At 36.6% G+C, this 21,116-nt stretch overlaps 1 pseudogene; it reads left to right on the plus strand.

The window, feature by feature from the left end:
• Positions 1–2,019: 2,019 nt before the first annotated feature.
• LOC129509736 (annexin A11-like) lies at positions 2,020–3,180 on the plus strand (annotated as a pseudogene).
• The last annotated feature ends 17,936 nt before the right edge of the window (positions 3,181–21,116 follow it).

Raw genomic sequence — 21,116 nt, forward strand, 5'->3', positions numbered from 1 at the left:
CTAAGTTGTGGGTATTTGGTGGAGGTGTTGGGTAGCTATTGGTGGAGGATTGGGTCTTTAGATGGATAGGCTGTGACATGGATGGTCCTAAATATCAAAATATATTCTAATTATGCTTTTAGATACTTCTAGTATCTTTGTGCTATGCCGTTTTTACCTATGTGCAGAAATTTGAAGAAGTCCTATATGGGTATTTTTTTTTTAATGGTAAAGTCAATCACTTGCCTTTGCCTTAGACTTTTCCAGTTATTTTTATGGAAATGCTAATTTTAATTTTTTTTCCAGTTTATTGAGATGTAATTGATATATAACACTGTGCAAGTTTGGGGTATACAGTATGTTGATTTGGTATATTTACATATTGCAAAACGATTACCACCATAACTTTAGCTAACGCCCGCATCACATGGCATAATTACCATTTCTTTCTGTGGTGAGAACATTTAAGATCTACTTTCTTAGCAATTTTCAAGTATATAATACAGTGCTATTAACCACAATCACTATGTTGTTCATTAGATCCCCAGAGAAAATGCCAGTTTTAAACATGCTAATATTAAAAATAATGTGTGATACAAATTTAAAAGCATAATTTGAAGATAGGAATAAGAATATTGAATATATTCTAACACATTCCCTTAATTCAATTAAAAAATCCCATAGGAGGAAAAAAAATGTTTGTTAATTATGATGTTCTTGGAAAATACTATTATCTTTTAGAGAGAATTCTTAGGAATGCGTGCTTTAAATATGCCTCCACTGTTCCAATCTAGATTATAGAAAATAAGTTTACATGATCAGTGACTTCTAAGGTTAAAACGAATTTTTTATGACTTTTGATAACTTTTCCATCATATAATTTCTCTAAGGCATTTAGAAGTAAAAGAAAATCTTAATAGTCTCTGTCAAATCACTGTGTTTCCTATTACCTGATTATAAAATACTATTGGATTTTTAAAGTTTTTGTTTCTTTAGTTTTGTCAAATTAAGAATCATCAGTACTACCATGTGATTAATCTAAGACTAAACTGAGCTAAATTATCTGTGATGTGTTAATAAAAGTCACGCTGAAACATGAATTGGGCAGACTAAGGGTTTATTCATCTTGTGGGAAGAAAATAAAAGTTCTCTTTTCCTTATTTTTCTTCACTCTAAGCCGTGTTTTAACATCAGGTAACGCTGGAAGCTGTAGAGGAAAACAGCACGTTGGTGCACTTTATAAATACAGGGATTTTTTTAAATGCCAGCTTGACATATGTGCAGTAGAAGTTATATATAATAATACAGTGAGACATTTCAACTAATGAACAGTTTCATCTTATTCATAGCTGCTCTTTATCTAGCACTGAGGCCCTTAACTCTAGCCTACTTGGGCCAATTGTTTGTTAATGTATGTAACACATGTGACATCACCCATAGCCCATAAGCCCATTGCCTTCATTATAATCTTTTCTCAAAAACAAACATATGGAAAACCTAGCATACATACTACATTAATATAAAAGGCACCACCAACACAAGCTCTCAGGATTCCACCTATCATTCCACTGCACATCTCACTTTCCAGAAAAATCAAATGTAAACTTTGCTAAGAAAAGTGAGACTAAAAATGGGATTAGTCACAGAAGTATACACTCCTCCTTTAGCAGAGATGTTTTACCCACTAAACATTTGGAAAACAAAGGACCTAGTCAAATTTAAGTAATGATTTGCAAGTAAATATTCTGTTTCTCATGGGACTAAGGAGAAAAATGTCAAATGCCTCATCCCCATCTGAGCACCCCAGCTGGACCCAGCTCTAGGCAGACCCAGGGTGGTGTGCCTGGGACGTCTGCAGAGAAAGCTCCCCCTGCCTGAGTCCCAGCCACCTCTCACCGCCCTGTGCACCCATAGCCAGAGGCCAAATCTAATGTGAATTATGCAGGGTAAGATCTGCTGGCAGGTGGTTACCCCTCAACTGCTCCAGGTGGTGGTGCCTGAGGAGATGATACTCCCCCATCCCCCAACACACACACAGACATGTCCCTTATTGGGCTGGATAATGTGGCCAACTACACAGGGCAGTTTATTGGGGACCACCAACATGTCTGGAACATTCAGAGGAGCCAATGTGCCAACCTTGTACCCTGAGATCCTCTGGCTCCCCTGGGGGTTTTGGGCAGCCTGCTGTCCAGCAGCCTATTCCTCCACATGGAATGTACCTGCTGCTTGGGGGAAACCTATATGGGGGGTCCCCAGTGTCAGGACAGCATATGCTATTCTTTGGGCAGCAGCCCCCATGGTCCTACCCTGGGTGGCTGCCAATGCCACCTCCTGAGCAGCAGCAACAGCTGGTACCAAGCTATACTGGACACCTGGGATCCAAGATGGTCGCCCCAACTATGTCTCCAGCACAGTCTGAAAATCAAGGCACCATAACATATGTTCCTGCCTTTGGACCCCTGAGAAATGGCCAGGTCCTCTGGAAGACTAGAAAAGGCTTCAGAGCTGAGGAGCAGGCCTTCATAAGTCACCCGGAGAGATGCTCCACCTGGTGGCAGCAGATCCTCCAGTGTTTCAAGATGGCTCCAGGATTTGATCAAAGATCTGAGTTCCAAATTGTCAAGAAATTTTGAGATGACATCTTTGGCTCTAATGTAGACCTCATCCTCTCTGTTTGTGAGAGGAGAGATGCCATCAAGAAAGCCTGGACGGAGGAAGCCTGCCTATTTGAAATCCTCACCTCCCACAGCAATGAGCACATCCAGGAATTGAACAGAGCCCACAAAACAGAATTCTAAAAGACCCTGGAGGAAGCTTATTCAAGATGACAAGTCAGGAATCCTCCAGAGGCTTCTCATCACTCTGTCTCAAGAGAACTGGGATAAAAGCACTCAAGTGGACTTGCCACTTGCCCAGAGACATGTGGAGGAGCTATATATAGCTGGGGAGATCTGCCTGGGAATATGTGAGTCCAGATTCAACACAGTTCTGTGCTTTCAGAGCCAGGATCACCTGGTGACAGTTTTCAACGAGAATCAGAGAAGGCAGGAGGAGATAGTGAGAGGAACATCTGCCAGGACATATCTGGGGACCAGGAGCAGGCAATGCTGGTGGGGGTGAAATGTTTCAGGAATACCCCAGCCTTTTTTTGCTGAAGGGCTCAACAAGACCATGAGAGGAGCAGGAACAAAGGATTGACCAGGAGATTCCTAGAAGATTCTGCTGAAGATCTGTGTCGGCCATGACTAAGCAGTGACTGGTGACTCACATCTGTTCACCTGCTGGCAACAACCAGACCAGGAAAAGGCCAAAATAATGCCCATCTGCTTCTAACAAACCCACAAAATAGACCCCAAGGTGTCCCAGTGCAGACTATCCATGGACCACGGCTCTCTCTTCATTCTGCCCCTCCTGATCCTCCACGTCACTGGTGCTGAGGGATGAACTCTCTCACATGCCTTTTCCACCCCCATACCTCACAGCCCCTTGCTGCTAAAGTAAGTTGTTTTATTTACTAACTCATGTAGTCATTCCCCTTTGCTTGTGGCTGAGATACACAGCTTTATTTTAGTCGGGTAATTTTATATTTTATGTGGAGGCAATCATTCTCCTTTGCTTGTGGTTGAAATATTGGGCTTTATTTTAGTCATGTAATTTTATATTTTATTGGAGACATGTATTTGTATATATGTCAGATGCGTTCAAGTCTCTTTGCTGCATACGCATTTTGGGTGAGAGAGGACTTGTAAAAGGGAAGACCTTTAAGGTAAACTTTGCATTTGGTGAGAATGCGTCGTGCTTTGTTATTGCCATATTCACTCCTTTTTAGAAAAGGAAGGAAAATCAAAGAGGTCAAAAAGTCATCTATTGCATCTTCCATGAACAACTGGGAGACAGGGCAGCCCCAGTGGCCTAGTGGTTTGGTGCCACCTTCAGCATTGGGTATGATCCTGGAGACCCAGGATCAAGTCCCAAGTCAAGCTCCCTGCATGGAGCCTGCTTCTCCCTCTGACTGTGTCTCTGCCTCTCTCTCTCTCTTTCTGTGTCTGTCATGAATAAATAAATAAAATCTTAAAAAAAAAAACTGGGAGAAAGGGCCATTTGTGTAATTTGAAGTGTTCCTTAAACATGAATGTCTATGGCCAAAAGCTGTTTCTAAATTCAGCCAGCTCTGAAGTGTTGGGGTTGGGGCCACAAGGGGGAGGTAAAATATATAATAGTACATTTGAAAATGTAAAATGTTTAAATTTAAAATATTTATATATAAATTGCTACTCATGTTTATTAAAAAACACACAAAACAAATGGATCCATACCAAACACCTCAGAATAGTGGTCATTGTATAGTAGGTAATTAGGAGAGAGGAATAGCGTGTTTGCAGCCCTTGCTCCGCCACGGTGTTTTGCTAACTCCAAGGTCGCCTCTAGCTCCCTGAGCTCCAGCTGAAGGAGAAGGGGATAAGTAAGGAGGCCTCTACACCATAGCTCCTACACAGCCGCCTGCCCACAAATCCACTGAGGGTGAGGGGTAGAGCATGGAGCAAACAACTGGCTGCAGAAGCCACTTGCAAGAGTGCACCCTCCATGAGAGGAGTGAAGAAACCTCATGCTGACAGGCTTGGAACGGTGGTGCCCTGAAATTAGACATTATCAGGAGTCCTTTCTAGTGTCTGGTGAGAGAAATCGCCCAGAAGTTCAAAACAGACCTGCCCTTCCAGAGTGGTGTTTCCAGGAGACAAGTGAAGCCTATCAGGTGGGCCTTTTGGAAGACGCCAACCTGTGTTCTATCCATGCCAAGCATGTAGCAACAATTAGTCAAAAGACATCCACGTAGGGAATGTGCTTAAGAATTTACTCTGTTGGAAAACATTTTATTCCTTCAACAATTTTTCTCTTCTTCTTGTCATTGGGAGTTCCGAATCTTAGATAGTCTTCCCATGGGGTTAAAAGGTACTGATGTGTATGATTGCAAGTGGAAAAATAGGGGACAGATATTGACAGTTTTTCCATTTTCATTTGTATGTAAATTTTTAATATAAACGTGGGTACTTCTCAGTGAGCAAGTTTCAGCAGTTCAATTTAGAGCAATTATAAATAAACCGGTTAAAATTTTCTTTTCTTTCAGATGTGGCGTCTGAAAGCCCCCTCTGTCCATCAGCCATCCCCTTCATTTAGGTAAAAATCAGTTTTTTAACTTTTATATAGCTACTTGGCATAAAGACGAGGATATTTATAGGTCTCTCTTGAGAGGAAAGCGACATCATTGCTTTGTTAGTACAATAGACTAGGACTTGTGTCTTTAATTTGCCTATCAATAAAATTCAATTTGTATAAAGTCATCCATAAATTCTTCACAATCTCTGGTTTACTTCCATTCCATCATTATCGTTGTGTTTGTATTGCCTTCTGTACTATGTTGCTGTCATTTCACTGTGATTTTATGGGAGGGAGGACAGATCATAACAATAGCAAAACACTCACACGTGTCCTATATAGAGCAAATATATTTATACACAGACACACACATGCACACACACACACACACACACACACACAATAGTGTGTTAGGGTTTTCCAGAGAAATAGAATCAATAGGTGGATAGATAGATAGAGATAGATACATAGATAACATAGATGTAGAGTTTTAGTACATGAAATGAATTCATACAATTATGAAGGCTGATAAGTCCTGAGATCTGCAGTTTGCAAATTGGAGCCTTAAAAGATCCAAACCAGAAGAGCCCCTAGTTCCAGTCTGAATGTGAAGGTCTGAGATGCAGGAGAGCTGATGGTATGCTTCAGTCCAAAAACCATTAGATCTAAGATCCAAGAAGAATCAATATTTCAATTGGAATCTGAAGGCCAAAAAAAGACTAAGGAACTGGCTCAGAGCAGTCAGGCAAGAGGAGTTCCTCTCACTCAGGCTTTTTGTACTGTGTAGGTCTTCAATTGATTAGATGAGACCCACTCACAATGGGAAGGGAAGTCTGCTTCATTCAATCTTCCAATGCAAATGTTAATCTCATCTAGAAACTTCTTCACAGGCATACCCCCAATAATGTTTGGCTAAATGTCCAGCCTCCTCATGGCTCAGTCAAGTTGACACATAAAATGCAGGATTACAAATGACAAACACTTATATACAGTTTATGATGTATTTGATATTGTTATTATATATGTCATGGTATATTACGTGCTTTATATAGAGAGAGGATTCTTGTTATTCACAGTAGCTATGTTCTAAAATGTCAATGCAAACCATAAATCAGGGAATACTGAATCATTGCTTCTAGGAAAATACAAGGTTGGGCTTCTGTGACCTCTAGTCAGAACCTTTTAGGCAAACATTCACTACATGATCTTTTTATTTTATTTTATTTTTTTAATTTTTGTTTATTTATGATAGTCACACACACACACAGAGAGAGAGAGAGAGAGAGAGAGAGAGAGAGAGGCAGAGACACAGGCAGAGGGAGAAGCAGGCTCCATGCACCGGGAGCCCGACGTGGGATTCGATCCCGGGTCTCCAGGACCGCACCCTGGGCCAAAGGCAGGCGCCAAACCGCTGCGCCACCCAGGGATCCCCTGAATTTGTATTTTGAGTTAAGGTTTCCAAAGAAAGTATAAAAGGTATGTCCTGATTTTCCCTTGATGCTTATGGTAAAATGTGAGAGGAAAGAGATCCAACAAACCGCTGTGCCACCCAGGGATCCCCATGATCTTGTTTTATATGTTTCTCTTTAAGGATATCTTATTTACTTTTCTTTTTTTAAGATATCTTATTTAATACATACTGTTGATTCATCAACATTGAACTCATGACCCACAGAACTATAACACATGCCTTATCAAAACTAGTCTGACAAATGAAGAACATGTTTTCTCTGTAAGGCGCATCACACTCATCTTGTGTTAGGAACATCAGACAGCCCTTCGGTGCTTTACTTGAGGTCATTTTCAACAAAGAAATTACCCACAAAGATACAAAGATGCAAAAGAATGTGATGCCAGATAGATCGCAAAGAGGATACGTGTTTATAGCGTGAGATCTGATATGAGGAGGCAGTGTTACCTTGCTGGACCTGAGATGAAAATATGCATGTCAGGTGATTCAATTTTTTTACCACTCTGCACATGTCCGCCAATGATCAGGAAAGCACTGAGAGTATTGATGTGGGATCTCTACACATGTTTTGGAGAAGATCATTGAATAACAAAGGCAGACTCTGTATCACCATCTGCAAGTTGCTATTATAACCACGTATCTCCTTTAACCCACCAGAACCCTGGGATGGAAACTAGATGATTGGGCTCCACATCTCTCCTCTTATCTACTCTGCCTTTCAACATCAACCAGAAAACAATCTCTTTACTTTTAACAAAGTGTTTGATTCCACGTATTTTATCCATATCTCTAGATTGGAGAGTTTGTTGCCATAATTGAAATACCATAAAATGCAAGGTTGGATTTTGTTAATACTTTATTGATAAATACAAAACCGTGTTTGAAAATTAGGATCTCACTTAATATTTTGTCATCAGCTCTTACACACTACCTTATTATCATTTCATAATTTATAGAAGTTAAGGAGAACATTTGAACTAACTGAAAAAAAAAACAAGCAGTAAGTTTTCAGGTAGAATTTTTTACACCATTCACTGCAAATATATTAATAAACACCCCTGAAATGTAAATGTTTGTCAAGTTGCTTGTTTTTGCTGTTCATTGAGGTCTAACATGATCTGTTTTCTTATATGCTCTTTATCAAGCAGTTTGGATGCACAGCTAAGGAAGCAAACAGCTTACGGAATCCCAGACAGCATCCTCTCCGGCTCAGAGCAGGTGCTTTCATTGCTTTTATACCTCTCCTACGGGTGAGTTCTTCCAGCTTCAGAAGAGGTGGTAATGCGCATCGCTTTCATCAATACCAGCTTCAATCCAAGGAATGTCGCTCTTAAAATAGCAGCGAACATAAACCATCTGCATTTAAGTACTTGACATTTTGGTAAAATATGACAGCTATACCAGAAACTCCAACTGTTTGACTTGAATTCCTTTGATCTTCTTTTTTTTTTTTTTTCCTTTCTATTTTTAGGGGGCAAAGGTTCAAAAACAGCACAGTTACTGTTTAATGAAAACAGCAGGCAATGCTTTTCACAAACAGAGAACTGCTCTCCTATTCCCATTTGAGAGACCTGAATTTTAAAAATCTCAATTCCTCCTTGGAAATCATCCTACTTTTTATTCAAATTACAAACATTCAGGTTACCAACTGTTTGAAGAATTGAAAGAGATTTTCAATTTGAAATTGACATAAGAATCTTTTTTGTTCCAACTGGGAAAAGAAATTCAGCTTGGTGCTTATGAATTCTGTGTGATACAGCACCTCGCCAGATAAGAGAAAGTGCATTCCATAATGATATTTCCATTTTTCCTTCTGTCTTTCCTTCCGTCCACCCTTCCTTTCTTCCTTTCTTCCCCCTTCTCTCTCTCCCTTGATCCTCTCCTCTCTTGCTCTCCTTTCTTTCCAAAACTATGCAATCATTTCAATGGGTTACAAGTATTTGATTCAATCATTCACTCCTTACATATTCATTAGCTGTACGTATGCACTGAGGGCCTAACGCGTACTGGGACCATTCTCTATACTGTGGACAATGCCTGAAACCCCTTGTCCTCATGCAGCTTGCATTCAAGTAGGAGGAAAGTAGACCAATTAAATAAAAAAAAATTAAATAGTTTTGGGATGCCTCAGTGGCACAGTCAACTAAAGCTGGTTTTGGCTCAGGTCATGATCTCAGGGTCCTGGGATCAAGCCCCCAGTTAGGCTCCATGTTCAGCAGAGAGTCTGCTCCTCCCTCTCCCTCTGCTCCTCTGCTCTCTCTTCATCTCTCTTTCTCTCAGACAAATAAATACAATCTTTAAAAAAAAATAAATGGTTTTGTTTAAATAAAATATTTTAATTTTATATTTTTGTTTATGAAGCAATGGAAATACCATATACTTTCCTAATCATCACTGTCTATTTCTTATTTGGAGTGAGAAATAAATATTTGTAATTATAAATACAACATAAAATTAAACACATTTAAAAGCTATTATTCAGTTACCTCCACCATAATTTAAGTTTGAGATATTTTTCTTTTTTTTTTTTTAATTTATTTATGATAGTCACACACACACACAGAGAGAGAGAGAGGCAGAGACATAGGCAGAGGGAGAAGCAGGCTCCATGCACCAGGAGCCCGATGTGGGATTCGATCCTGGGTTTCCAGGATCGCGCCCTGGGCCAAAGGCAGGCGCTAAACCGCTGCGCCACCCAGGGATCCCAGATATTTTTCTAAATGATTTAAACAGTTTGAGTTCAGGAGTAAAGCCTGTAATCAATTTGGGGATTGAAAAAAAAAAAATGGGGATTGAAAAGCCCTGGTTTTCTGGCCAAACATCAGACCAATGAGGCTAAACTTGAGACAATAGCCACACTAAGTAGTACCTTAATGACTCCATTATGTGCAGTTTCCTATCTCTTTCCCTCTCTCTGTGCCCCTGAACAGATGTATGTACAGTCTATATGTAGACTAAATCTATTTTTGCCCCAACAGAATGCCTGAGACAATGTTTCACGTCATTTCATTTCAATGTAAAATAAAATGGTTGGTACAGAATTGCATATTCTTTACCTACAGGGACAGATATATTGTATTCACACCATCCTATAGTTATTCAGTCCCTTTTCATTGATATGCCCACTTATTCATTGTTGTTATTGCTGCTGTTGTTTTCTGAGCCACACCCATAAAACCAACCCTGGGATTTGAGAATTTTTACTTTGTTCTTTGTTTGGGTTTTAGTCGCAATTTATTGTAGCATTTTAAGTTGTTTTACTCTATTTTCATTCCAGTATAGTTAACACACAGTGTTGTATTAGTTTCAGGTGTACAGTTTATTTTCAGACAGTAACATGGTTGAACCTGGAGAATACAGTGCTAAGTGAAATAAGCCAGTTGCAGAAAGACAGATACTGCATGGTTCCCCTTCTGTGAAGAATCTAATATAGTCAAACTCATAAAAACAGAAAGTAGAATGGTTGTTGCCAGGTGTTAGGGGCAAGGGAAACAGGAGTCGCTGCTCAACAGGTATAGAGTGTCAACTATTCAAGGTGGAGAAGTTCTAGAAATCTGCTGTACATTTGCTTATAGCTATCCTTAGTGTATTGGGGCATTATATACCCTTTCTTTTCCATCGTGATTTCCATTTGTATTGTTCTACGCCATCACACAATTCCTGCAACAAAATTTTAACATCTTTAATTGTATTTTCAATGTGCTCATTCTTATTTTCACTTCCCTCTAATTTTAATGTAAAAATGATTTTTTATAATTGCTTTTATTTTTATCTGTTAATTCCAAACACTTTCTTTTTATATCTGCCCAAGAGCTCTTATAATTTGATTTTTTTTTACAAGCTCAAGAGGACTTGCCTCCACAGGTTTTTCTTCCTCAGAGTTTGCTTCAAGTAGTTCTAATCTTTCTTGACTTGCCTAAATCAGAAAGCACAGAATGCCTCAGCAGCCACAGGGTTGGGGCTTCTTATACATCTGTATTGGAGAATTGGCAAGATATGATCCTTAGTGTGATTTTCTGCTTTGGAGGACTCAGTGGTCATCATGGTCTGTCAGTCAGAGACCTCCCTGCTCAGGATGGTGAGGAGACTCTTCATTCTGAGGCTCCATTAGATTGCTTGAATAGAGGTAGCCATCACTCTACAGAGCATGGTAGGACAAAAAAATAAGAGCAATAATGAAACTCCTGTATGTAAGATCTTGGACTTTCATCAGGCCAGTGCAATGTGGACAAGTGGGACAACTCTTCCCTGGATACTGGCAATATTTACTCAACGGCCAGCTGGACATTTTGATGCAATATTCAGATTGGTGATTTTTTTCATCTCTTCTCTTCCAGAAAACTTGCCATCTCCAAGACTTTCACAAATAGTCTCATATATATAGTTCTGAGTTACAGTTATGAGAAGCCATTTCAATCTAGATTTATCCTAGTGATCACTGCACAATGCATGTATATGTTGAATCACTATGTGATTTACTTGAAATTAATCTAGTATTGTGTGTCAAAACAAGTCAATTTAACAAACAGTTTTGAATAATTAAATAAAGGTTGTCTGTTTTTTAGGCATTAAATAAAAAGAGAAAAGACAATCCCTCCCAAATATTGTCTGCTTTGGATGTCTCAATATGATTTTCTATGTACATATATTAGCCTTGAGTTAAATATATCTGTTTTAATGACTTCTTAAATGGCATAGTTTTAAATGGTAAATGACATTCTTAGAAATATAGAAATTAATAATCATATAAAAATGAAAAAGAAAAATAATATTATAAAGAAAATCATATTATAATATATTTAGGGTAATATAATTTATATATATATGTATTTAAATATATTTATTTAATATATATATATATACATATACCTTAACAACATTTAAATAATCAATACAGGAAGAGATATAAGTAGTATAAATTGTATATATATGTATATATTAGATTTATTAAAAATATATTCCAATCAAATTATATAAACATATATACGATTTTAAATTATATTTTAAATTAGCTATATTTTACATATAATTCTAGTAATCACCTCTAATATGTTAACTGTCTTTGCCTGTTTTAGGGAATAATATTAAACAGACATAAAACTCAGTCCATACTGCATTAAAAAGTTATGACTCCTATTCCATATACAGTCTTTTATTTCCATGTATAGTCTTAATAACCTAATTTTTGATTGGCAATTAGTTTCATGGGTTCTTTTTTTAGGGAAAGTCAGGTCTTTAGTTGAGACCAAGAATTATCTTATCATCATTTAGTGACAATGCATAATGAAAAGAATATCAGTGTAATATCAAAAGAGATTTTTATGAACTTTTTCAGAAACCTATTAGAATTCATCTGAAGAAACTGACATGAAGCATATTACTGCAATTTACCTTTGTGCATATGAGAATGAAATTCAGCTTCCAGAACTTATTGAAGAATTGGAGGAAAATTAACTCAGATACAAATCAAGAGTAGGACAAGAAAAGACAAAGAAACTGGGTCCTTGGTCAGACAATGATGTGGGGGAAATTATTTGTGAACAACAAAATGATGTAGTTGTGATCATCTATGAGCATAATAGCATCTCTAGCAGCTACAGGGAGAAGATTCTCGTTACTACATTCTTTTTTTTTTTAAGATTTTTTAAATTTATTTATTCACAAGACACACAGAGAGAGAAAAGCAGAGACACAGGCAGAGGGAGGAGCAGGCTCCATGCAGGGAGCCCGACGTGGGACTCGATCCCGAATCTCCAGGATCACGCCCTGAGCTGAAGGCAGCGCTAAACCGCTGAGCCCCCCGGGCTGCCCACATTACTACATTCTAATAACTTTAGTAATTGGTATTTTTTGAGATTTTTAAGTTCCTTTCCTAAATAATAAAATATTATATTTTTCATAAAACTATTTATTTTAGTAGAAAGCATGTATTCTAGCAGAAAGTGTCTATTTATAGAAAAGATCTATTTGCGGAGCACCTGGGTGGTTGTGTCTTCCTTTGGCTCAGGTTGTGATGCCAGTGTCCTGGGATCTACCCCACATCAGGGTCCCTGCAGGGAGCCTGCTTCTCCCTCTGCCTGTGTCTCTGCCTCTCTCCCTGTGTCTATCATGAATAAATAAATAAAACATTTAAAAAGAAATAGATTTTTTTTAAAAAACTACTTCAACTTAAATCCTGTGTTCCACGGAAAGAACTTATTGCCACCTTTCATAGTTAACAAATTCAGCGTCAGTGAAGTGTAATACATAGAGCAGAAAGGCCAAAGTAACTTAGCTGGCTTGACAGGTATAAGCCCAGTATCTTTGAAGAACTTGCCTGACCCATCTGAAACTCATATGTTTAGCTGAAACTTAGAAATTGTAGATTCCATGAGAATAAATGAGATAATTTTGTGAAATGCTATTTGTAGAACATAGTCAACAAACCCACTTCTCCCTCTTTCCCTTGAGGCACCCACTTCTCTCCATCTCTCTCTAACACACACACACATGCACACACCAACACAATGAATGGAAAACGTAATTATTATTGAGACATGTTTAGGAATAGTATAACTATAATAATATTACATGCTTACCTACAAAATAGTGACAATAGTTCACCTAGACTAAGTACTTTTGCAGTGGATCTTCACTGAGTAAAAAGAGCAAATATTAGAAGCAAAAATTAGAAGGTCTAGCAGAGGAGATACATTGTTCATTTCCTTCTTTCACTATTACACACTACTAGTTCTTATTTTTTTAATAATTTAAATTGTTTTAGTGGTCAATGGTAATGGTTTCTACTCATAGTTGGTGATTATAAGACAGATACAAACAACTTCCTTCAGACTGTATTTTTCTTAGCATATGTTCCTCCATCTTATATTGGCCAACCTCCTTATTCTTCCTCTTTTCTTCTCACCATTTAAACTTACTTGTTTGTGTATGAAAAAAAAACTTATTGCAGTCCCTATAAAAATTTATATAGTAGCATAAGGTGGCTAGCATATAGTCCTACAGATACAAGTATAGATATCTTGCCCACTTTTCATCGCCTAAATATTTTAGCGAACCAAACAGTGCTGCTTACAACTTGCCAATTTTAGCAAAGAGTCTTAGCACCTCACATATATACACTGTCTGCTATAGGAAGAAACTGAGGCCATCACAATCTACTTTTTTTTTTCATTTTTAAACAAGTGAAAAGAAGATAGGGCATATATACATGCTTACTTTGGAGCATAACAAGAAATTCGCATAGTGTTAGTTGCCATATGGATTAGAGTTTCTAAACAACAACAACAACAACAACAAAAAACAGAAGAAAATCAGTGGCATTCTATTTCAAAAACTAAATTATTTATATTTTTTTTGCAGACAATCTACACACACACATGCATGCATGCACACACAGATATGCTTAAGACTTGGCAAAGAAGTTAGTAAAAACAACATACTCTTTTTTTCCAGTGAGGTGGGAATTACTGGCTATTTTTATCACATATATAACAAAAGGAGGCATAGAAGTCCAATTATTAAAAAGGTGACTATATCCCTTTTGTGCATACTTAATATTAGAAAAGTATCACACAATCTCATTTTATTTTTTTGTTGGACTTTTTAGCTAATGACATGACTGAATTCTGCTTTTATTATTTCTTTTTCCTGTTTAAAATGGATAATCTAGAAAGCTTCTTACATAACCTCTCTAATAACTTTCTAGAACCTTTTTCGGTGAGTCATTAGAAAGACAAGGAATAAAACCCATAGTTAATGACGACCACTTAAAGAAGACAAACCATCCAGCTTTGACAGAGTTCAATGTTCATTGAATTGAATCTGGGATGTTTTCCAAATCTTATATGTAAAGATATAAAGTTCTCTTCCTCGGTTTTCTGTTAATAAAGAAGCTTTTTCTTACACTTTTTCCTTTCTTTTTAAACATCAGTATGAAAGCTCTTTCTTCATTGAACACTGCCTATTTTCTCTGCATTTAATGTGAATGTACATATATTATAAAGACATTTCAAAGATAATGTTATATGATAATGATCTATAAATTACAAGGTATGAACCCCAACTATCTGTCTAACAGCATGGAGCCCTAGTACGAGTTCTGTTGAATTTACAGCTCCGTTGTGACAGCCACAGTTCATTTATGACAGAGCTATATAGGTCTTCACTAATACTGTGATATATTTAGCTGTCTAGATTCTGCTGCGCTAATACGGAGAATGAAAAATAAGTTGATAAAAGTCCAATTTAAATTCAACAACTAATAAAGATAGGATAAAATTTTAGCATTGGAAAAAATCTTCAAATATGATATGTGAAATGCCCATTCTTTTGTAGCTCATTTACATAAAAGAGGATGGTTTGTTAGGAGGGAAAGCCACAAATTTAACAACTTTTGTGACAGATCACTCAAACGAAATTGATAATGTTTTTATTTCTTTATTATGGAAATTTTAGCTGTATTTTTGAAATAAAAATAATTTAAAAATCACATTTATTTTTAATTATTTTAGAAAAATAAATTTATAATAAAAAAGGTGTCTACGACAAAGTGAATGAAGGATTTGTCTAGAGTTTTATCTGTAATTCATGTCTTCAATCCAGTGAGTGAGTCAGCATACAAATATTTCTCTGAGATGAGTACTTTTGTTAATAACCTAATTGAAAATATCATCATCAATGAAAATAAATTTTAGATAAGCATAGGGAAATCTACTAAAAAGACTAATGTCCTAAAAAGACTACAGTTTTAATGAAGGCAATATCACTCTTAAACAGACCAGTATTGGTCCTTGTGGTGATGTGAAAAAGTTATGATTTTTATGTATAAAAAACAAGTGTGCATACACAAACAGATATACAATAACATCTTTGGCACTAAAATGTCGTGGCAAAAATAAGGGGAAATGTCTACAGAAGATCCTTAAGAGGACAATATATACATTTTTTTAAGTTTAAAAAACATTATCTAAAAGTGTTCTTTTTTATCTTTTTTTCTTTTTTTATCTTTAAAATATTTTTAAGTTGAATTATTTGTTAAGTGATTCATCTCTTATACCGTAGCGAATCATACAAAATCTTAGACAACGAAATATACTAATCAATATATTATAAATACCATTCTTCAATCTATTTTTTTGACTTTGAGGCACTCAAATGCAAGTGTTACCACCCACATCCAAGTATTGAAAGTTTGGACTACAACATTTTGTTTTCCTTCAATCCATCTCATTTTATTCAACTACAGTTCCCTTTTCCCCACAACCTAAGTATAACTAGATTGCAATATTGGTGAGACTATAGACCAGTAGTCAGTATTTATGTTATTATAACAGTCTAAATTTTGCTTACATCTAAGTCATAAAGTACTTCATAATATCATTTTCTTTTTTTGGTAAAAATTCATGATATCCCTAGATATAACAGTTATCATGATTTTGACTGCTTAGTTTCTGTATATCTCTGCATCAATTTCCTAGAGTCGCTACAACTGCTACAAATTTATTGTCTTAAAAAAAAATTTACTGTATCAGATTTCTTGAGGCCAGAAGTCTGAAATCAAGATGTTGGCTGGGCCACTCTCCCACTGAAGGCTCTGGGGGAGAAGAGAATCAGTTTTACTTCTTTCAGCTGCTGGTGACTCTTGGTGTTCCTCAGTTCATGGCAACATGACTCTGCTTTCTGCCTCCATCTTCATATGACCTTCTTCCATCTGCCTCTGTGTCTCAAATCTTTCTCTTCTTTGTCTTACAAGAACACCAGATCTTGTATTTAGGGTCCACTCCAAATCCAAGATAATCTTATCTGAAGAGCCTAACATGATTACATCTGCAAAGACGTTATTTCCAGATAGGTTCACATTCACGGACATGGACAATAGGACTTGGACACATCTTTGAGGGACACAATCGAAACCACTACAACATCAAATATGCATAAGTGCATGAGGTAGTTTATCAAATTCATCACTTTAAGCAAATCTCTTTCAGATCCTCCAGACCTGCTCCAATCTGGATGGTTGGTTCCTAGGGCAGATTCTTGCTCTCACTTTGAAAACTAAATCCAGTCATCCAGGACTTGCCTTCATCTCTACCCTGTGTTCAGTTTCCTATTTTCTGAATTCAGTGTCTAACTTGTTTGTTGCTTTATATTCTTTGGTTTTTGAATAGCAGTCCTGCAATGGCTCCATGGAAAGATAAAATTACGATATTTTGAATGTCTAAAAACACTTTAACTCCTTTGCCTCACCTTTAAATGTAAGTGTAGCCAAGTGTTACAGAGCATGAATCCATAGATTAGATAATGTGTAAGCAATGGGTTAACTCTCAAATGGTTTGTGATAACCTGCTTATCACCTGGAGTCCTGATACTGCAGTTTGCTCAAGATAGGACTCGGATATACTGGTGATTGTTGCAGCATAACTATTTTACACTACAAAACACCCTTGCAGGCATTTAATAACAGCTTATTTACACTATTGATTGAAAATACATTGTGTGATGTTCTTCAACTGGGTTTAGTTATTATCAGGTCATGCAGTCTGAGCTTCCCCAAGACTGTGATATCTCATCCGTATTTTAGTGGCCTGAACCTGAGCTCTCTGCAACTCTGAGATAGAACACTAACAGCTCTGCTTGGGTGTTCCCGTCCTCTCTACTGCTCACTTATGTTTCCTTGGCTCTGATGTTATGTATCCTGCGCCTGTAATTAAACTTCTGTGAGCATACCTTGTTAGAATCTGCTCAATCCTGTTGATTACCCCAATTGCCACAGATTCTGCTTTTGGTTAAGTTTTGAAAACATGCTTTAGTTTTCATTGTTTTTCAAGAAGTCTTTGTACATATTCTGATTCTTTATCTTTGACTAAGTCCTTTTTTTTTTTTTTGAAGCTTGTGGGATCTAATTTTGAGATCAACTGATCAGCAATGTCAGGATGGCATGTCTTATTATAGAATTATTTTTATTCATCTAGCTAGACACTTGGCATGTCTTTTAAATCTATAGGTATCTGTGCTTGGCATTGCTAATACATCCTTAAATTATATATTTAGTGATGTCCTCTGATCTAATTTTGGTTTTATTATTTTCTGAAATTTCTTTGTTAGGCTTTTGGACCACCTCGGCTTGTTCGATATATTTATCTTTTTTTTTTTTTAATTTTCTATCTCTCTTTTTTTTTTTTTATTTCTACACAAGACTTCTTCAACATTGGTTGTATGTTATTTTGGGTATCAAATAATTATTTTACAAAAATCATTCTTTTATATAGTATCCATATTTAAATAGCTTTTTATACCTCTTTATGAGAATGGTTGTGAGGATTCTGGATCCTAGTTAAAAATACATGTGTAATTCTTCAAGCTTGATAAGAGACAATTACTAAGGCTTTGCCTGGGAGGCCCCAAACTGCCCTTCCCCCACCAGACTTGGTACACAGGGCACTTCCACCTCTGAAGGGATTTGCAGTCAAATGACCCAGGCTCCTCTGGCTGGTCATGCTCTTTGCTAGTCCAGGCTAGTTCAAGCTAATACACGTGCATTTATTCTGGGGGTTCTTTACCTGAGACCGCACAAGGGGTCATCTTCGGGCACCTCTGCTGAGACATCATAGTGGGGGGAAGTGAGGAGAACTTTTCCCCACTCTGACTCAGTACCTAGTGCTTTTTTACTCCAAGTCCTCTCCTCACCCATCACCAAGTCTCTGGGTCCATACAGCTGCTGAAACCTTTTGTTCAGGCTTCCTTAATAGTGAGAGCACCCCTACATCTGATCCGCTTGAGCCTCTGCCAATTGCACCATTCCATGTGGGAAATGGAATGTGAGGAATCAGCTTTCTCCAGTTTTAACATCTTGCTATACCGACACAGTAAATGATTAGAGGCTTAACACTCATTTTTGACTGAGTGCTTTAATTGGATCCCCAAGCATCCGACAGCTTGGTGCAAAGCTCAGCTGTGTTCCTGACAATTTGAAATATATGTTTTGAAATTTCATCCTACCTAAAAAGTCAACATTCTTACAGTTTATGTTTTTCTCTCTTTGGATCATTCCTAAAGATCTACCAACATGGCCTTCTGCTAATATTTATGAGGTAGATGTTGAAAGCATTAGTAAAAGCTCTGTGTATGTGGGCTGGGGTAACCAATTCAAGTCTCTACTGCAGAGTGTACAAGTTTCTCTTTCAGTGGAGAATTCGAAATTTGAGATAGTCATATTCCTGACTGTTAGTTATTGAAAGTTATTGACTGTTAGTTCCTGAAATGTATTGACGTCTGTTACCTTGGGGATGTAGGCATCTCTGCCAGTGTTTTGGAAATCAAGATAAAAATAAGGCCAGGTACCTAATCATTTAATACAAGAATGCTTACATTAAGGTGTTTTCAGTTTTGCTTCCCTACTCTCAATTGTGCCTGATATCTTTCATATGGAAACTATAGTTTTATATTCTTTAGAAAATACATTTTCAAACTTCTCTTGAGATGGAGAAGGGACAATCACATGGCTACTAAGAAATCTGAACCTCATCATTTTCTTATAAATATTTCAAGCAATTATTTAGTTTTCTTTCCCCCACTTTATTTGTTATACTCTAGGGAAACTGGCAAAACAATCTTTGAGCCTCTTGGGAGCCCTATGATGTATTTACATCTCACTTTTCCACAGTGCTAAGTCAGTTAACACTTCTGTTTTCCCATTTTTTTTGCTGTCGTTGTATGTTTCACATTCTCGTGTCCTGGTGGAATAGTCTAGCAGTGGTTTCACAGTACCTGATGTTTTATATCTGTATTTGTCCCCTCATCTAAAAACATCAATCGCATTGTGATTTTATTGTATCTTCTACTTTTTTCCAAGCACTTACTTTACATATAAATCATCCAGTCTTAATTTCTTTAAAATATAGAAGACATATGTTTTAAAAAAAAATATGAAGTTCTATCTTCCCAATTCTACTCCCAGAGGTACCACAAACATTGCTAACAACATGTTATGTATGCATGTAGACACATTGATTTGGTATCAACATACATATACAATGAAACGAACATTTCAAAGACTGTCCTATATTAAATTTCATAGCATGGTCTTACACCCAGACTTAGGAATTTTGCAAAGGTAAAGTGAGTCTAATTGAACTGGGCTGAATACAAACGTCTCTAGTTATATTTTTCTAAGATTCATTCTTACAGTCTCCAGAATCATTGGAGTTTAAGGAAAAACTTGTTCTTTCTAAATTTCTCTCTTTAATAATTCAACTAATTCTAAAGAACTATATCTATTATTATTTTTAGTGCTGGTGACAATTGTTCTCAGTTTATATTTGTCCAAGAGATATTTATTCTTCAATCTGATATTTTTTCTAGCTATAAAAATATAAACTATTTATAAATAGTTTATAAAAATATTTTGTTTTTCACAAATTTGCTCTTTTACTTTCAGTCATTTCTATTGAAAAGTCAGCCCTGATCTTATTATTTCATTTTTAAATTGGTACTTTTCTAGCTGCTTTTAAAAGTGTTTTGTGTGTGTGTGTGTGTGTCTTGGATGTTCAACAGTTTGATATAATGTGATGTATGATGTATGATGTGATGTATGGATGTGTGTGTGGGTGTGTATGTGTACACGCACTTGCATATATGATTGGTTTTTATAGGTAGTGCTAGTTGTTATCATTCACTATGTGATTTAATGTTTTTCATCAGTTTAGGAAACTTCTTAATGACTATCTTGTCAAATGCTGCTTTGCTATTCTCTTTCTCTTTTCCTTTGGTGACTCAAATTACACACATGTTAGGCATCTTGACTCTGATCTACCTGGATCTTACACTGTTTCCTTTTTGTCTTCAGTTTGGATATGTTCTATTGACCTTTCATTGAGTTTATTTATTTTCCTTCCCATTTTATACTGTATACTATAAAACACTACTCCAGGCTATTTATATTCAGTTATTGAGTACATATATAAATATTTCTGAGATATTCCTCTATTGAAACTGTTGAAATTTTCCATTTTCTTCCAGTTTTTCTTTATTTTCTCATTATTTTAAAGCACTTTATCCAAACCCCAATATCTGGCTCATCTAAGAATATGATTCTAAATTTTGTTTTGCTTCATTATTAGTCACACTTTTGTACCTTTTTCCATACTTTATGTGCTGGGAATTTTGCATAAAAGAATCATAGATGATCTATATGACACTTTAAAAATATCCAGGTTCACTTTTATTCTGATAAAAAGAAAAAAAAATAATGAGTCATTCTCAATATGAGGGATAAGACTCATACTATCTTGTTAATTCTGGAATATTCTTCCCAAGCTTCTGATCAATAGCTGGTAGAACTTTGTTATTTCACATAGGAAAGATAGAAGGGGATTTAGTCCTGTACTAAAATATTGTGAGCCTTAATCATAGGTCTCTGGAAATTTATTGAGGGGCATTACATATTTGTTACAAATTCACTCCCTCCATCAGGACTTTCTGTACTCTTAACTTTGAGACTGAAGACATATTC

Source organism: Nyctereutes procyonoides, unplaced genomic scaffold, assembly GCF_905146905.1.
Source record: "Nyctereutes procyonoides isolate TBG_1078 unplaced genomic scaffold, NYPRO_anot_genome, whole genome shotgun sequence".
Lineage (NCBI taxonomy): Eukaryota > Metazoa > Chordata > Mammalia > Carnivora > Canidae > Nyctereutes > Nyctereutes procyonoides.